The 3,919-nt window shown below is 42.1% G+C and overlaps 1 non-coding gene across 1 annotated transcript; it reads left to right on the top strand.

Annotated features, from left to right (window-relative positions):
* Nucleotides 1-3,258: 3,258 nt before the first annotated feature.
* LOC112301341 (small nucleolar RNA SNORA36 family) lies at nucleotides 3,259-3,392 on the top strand. The gene has a single exon (XR_002974481.1). It is a non-coding gene; the product is annotated as a small nucleolar RNA SNORA36 family (small nucleolar RNA).
* Nucleotides 3,393-3,919: the final 527 nt, after the last annotated feature.

A 3,919-nucleotide genomic window follows, 5' to 3' on the forward strand; every position in this document is an offset into this window, starting at 1 on the left:
ATATGTTGGTAGAAACTTAAATTTTCTAAACCTTTGGTTGTCATTCATGTCTATAAACTACCCTTTCCTACCAACTGCCCTTACTGGTAAAATCCATATGTATCATATTTGTAGAGGAAGAGAGCTTACATAAATATATTAATTATATAATACTGTAATACAAATCACTCCATAGTTTAGTGGCTTAAAACCATAATAATCACTTATTATTTGTGATTTTCTATGGAGCAGCTTGACTGGGAAATTATGCCTCGGGATCCCTCATGAAGCCACAGTAAGATATTACCCAGGGCTAGTCATCTGAAGGCTCAAGTGGGCCTGGAGGAACACTTCCAAGGTGGCTCATTCACATGATTAACAAGTAGCTGCAGGCTGTTGGCTGGAGGCCTCAGTTCTTTTCCAAGACTGAGCTATCCAAGCAAAAGAAAGGTAGCAGCTGCCTTGAAAGGAAGGACCTAGCTTTAAAAATCACATACCATCACTCTGCCATATTCTGTTGCTTGCACAGGCCAGCCCTGACTAAATGTGGGAAAGAATGAATACCAGGAGGTGACAATCATTAAGTGCCATCTTGATTAGTCAATACCATACAGTCTCAACAGAGATGATCTCACCTGCAAGCAAACAAAAATTTGTTCTTGGAAGAAGGGAAAAAATCTTACTGTTTTTCTGTATAAAGCACAGATATACATATAGTACATAAACAGATATAGAGTATATCTTTTATACTAGATTTCATGGTGAGGGAATCAGGCAACAAAGGAAAAAAAAATGTTTAGAAAGTCTTCTAGGGAGGTGATAATGAAAAAAATGGTTGAGAAACACTGGCTAAAACTTTTTGACTGCAAGCAATGAAACCCAATTCAAACTGACTTAAGCAAATACAAAGTCCAGGAATGTAGGCTTTAGGGATGGCTGGAGCAGGGGTCATATAGTGTCACCAGGGCTTTTCCCCTCCTTATTATATGCAGGCTTCCATGAGAGTCTGCCTCTATGAGAGCCACTAATATCTTATTATCAGCTATGTCCCCTGACATTCACTACCCATCCCAGTGGGAAAGGTGCTTTCTTCCTCTTAGTCATCACAGAAAAGTTCCAGAAAGAACCCATATTGGCCCATTCTAGGACATACATTTCTTCTATGATTCTGGGAGCAAGTCCAATGTTTGGGTGTTTTTCCAACACCGCCAAGTGATTCTCTAACACCGGCTGGGTGTTCTACATTTCAATTCAATTCTGACACTACCTACCTACCTGGAGATAGCATCAGACTATAACCGAGCAAACTAGGGCTTAGCCATGTGGCACATTGACACATAGACCAACAATTAGTGTTTAGGGAAACAGATTTTTATTTACAGGGTTCATACCTCAGAGGGGCTGAGAGCACTCCTGCTTAGAGCCCTCCTCTTCCATAAGACCCAGCACTTCCCTTGCTCCCCAAAAACTATATACCAAAACCAACCCCAGAAGTTCCTCATATCCTTATCTGTTCTTAAGCAGGCTGTGCAAACATGTCTCCATCTCCTCTGGAAGGTATACTTGTGGGTTTCAGAGTTGCCATCCTCTCACAACAGCTATCTCCTTCAGAATCTGGGGTGTGCTGTTCTCAGCCTCTATGTACTGGTTCAGGAAAACATGTGCCGTGTTATACTGGGTTATGGTGGGGTTTAGGGAGGCACAGCCTCAAGGGAGTGGCTTCTCCGTACATCCCTCAAAGAAGCAGAGAAGTCTTTAGATCAGCATTCCCAGTCACAGGCTGCAAGCATCATGAATCTGGGTGGCTAGGCAAATCCCCGCACAGCTCCATCAGCTTTGCCCTGACCTCTTCTCTTCATAGTGGACTCTCTCCTACACCCTTTCAGACCACGTGGCTGCTTCCTGTCTCTCAGCCTGCATGGCTGCTTCTACCTTCTCTCTCAGTCCACCATTATTTTGAATGGTCAGCCCAGAACTTCCTATGTGACCTCATATCCTATGATCTGACACTTTTGTCAGTCCCCCCATATCTTTTACTTTCTTTAGGCTGCCATCTTTGGTCACAGTAAGAATTCTCCATGACTCATGGACATCCAGGGTGTGCATCCACCCCCCTGGCTATGTCACAAGTAACTATATGCTCTTAAACTCACATACACTTTTTACCCTAGGTGACAGCCCTCTCCATTCAAGAAAGGCACAGCTATTAACTTGCCATTGTTATGCAATGTATCTTAAATGCCTATCATCCACTTCCCACAAACAAAGGGGTTTTTTCCTACTTTCAGGGGACCCCCACTCTGCACCCTATTATAAAATCTCACAGGTTAAGGGTTCAGTCTTATAAGAATCCCCCCACTCACACACATACACACTTCAGACAACAGACAGTTGCAAGTCCATGTTGTCACCTATGCTGAGCAACTGGCTATAGATCAGAGGTTCAATTAATTTGCTAGAGCAACTCACAGAACTCAGAGAAACATGTTACTTACTATATTACCAGTTTATTATAAAAGGATATAACTCAGAAAGAGCCAGATGGAAGAGATGCATAGACAAGGCATGGGAAAGCAGCGCAGAGCTTCTGTGCCCTCTCCAGGAGCACCTCTCTCCCCAAATCTCTATGTGTTCACCAACCTGGAAGCTCTCTGAACTCTGTCATTTTGGGTTTTTATGGAGGCTTCATTCCAGAGACAAAATTGATGAAGTCATTGGCCATTGGTGATTGAGTTCCATCTCTAACACTTGTCCCCTCCCCTGGTGGGGGCAAGTGAGACTGAAAGTTCTACACTCGTGATTACATGGTTTGTTCCTTAGGTGAGGCTAAAAAGTCACCTCAACATAACAAAAGGAACCTTTATTACTCTTATCACAGGAAATTTTAAAGGTTTGGGGAGCTCTGTGCCAGAAACAGGAAGAAGACCAATATAAATTTCCTATTATAAGTCACAATATCACACCAATCCTTGAGGCAAAGGGGAGATAAGATGCTGAGTTAACTCTTAAACCACAGAAAAGCTCAGTTAATATCAGAAGAAGGGGGGGAAATCACAAAAAGATAGAACTAGCAGATGGTTATTGGGCGGCGGGGGGGCGTGGATTGTGAAACACCACCCAGTTCCAACAAGACTAGATTAGACAGAAGCGTGGACACTAAGACTCCTGGGTACGTGGACAGAGAAAAAAAAAGACAAAAGACTTCAGCCATTTTACTGTACTATCCTGGGAAGGCCCTGTTTCTCTTGATAAGGTATAACAGCAAGAAAAACAGGACTTTTCCAAAGTGTTGAGTTCAGTTTAGGGCAGATTCTTTGTCCTGTTAATTCAACTTTGGGACATTGAAACACAGGCTAGGGAAGATGATTGGATAGAAAGCATTGCTGTATTCATTTTCCTTCCAGCCCACAAAAAAAGGAGAAGGAGGAGGAGAAGGAGGAAGGAGGAGAAAGAAGAAAGAAGGAAGGAAAGAAAGAAAGAAGAAAGAAAGAAAGAAAGAAAGAAGGAAGGAAGGAAGGAAGGAAGGAAGGAAGGAAGGAAGGAAGGAAGGAAGGAAGGAAGGAAGGAAGAAAGAAAGAAAGAAAGAAAGAAAGAAAGAAAGAAAGAAAGAAAGAAAGAAAGAAAGAAAGAGAAAGAAAGAAAGAAAGAAAAGAAAGAAAGAAAAAAGAAAGAGGGAGGGAGGGAAGAAAGGAAGAAAGAAAAGGCTTTTGTAATATAATAGCTTCAAATTCAAATCCAAGCTCTACAGATTACTAGTTCTGAACCTCTGAGACCATCAGCTTTTTTCACCTATAAAGTGGGAGTAATGGCATTCTCCCCATAGGATTGTCACTGGGATTAGTTTGTTATGCAGCCTGAGTAGAGAAACACACAGCACACATTAGGGACCTCACAGAGTGCTGGGCTCATTATAAGTGCTAAATAAATAAGTAACTAAATA

Source organism: Desmodus rotundus, chromosome 8 (genome assembly GCF_022682495.2).
Source record: "Desmodus rotundus isolate HL8 chromosome 8, HLdesRot8A.1, whole genome shotgun sequence".
NCBI classification, from domain to species: Eukaryota; Metazoa; Chordata; class Mammalia; order Chiroptera; family Phyllostomidae; genus Desmodus; species Desmodus rotundus.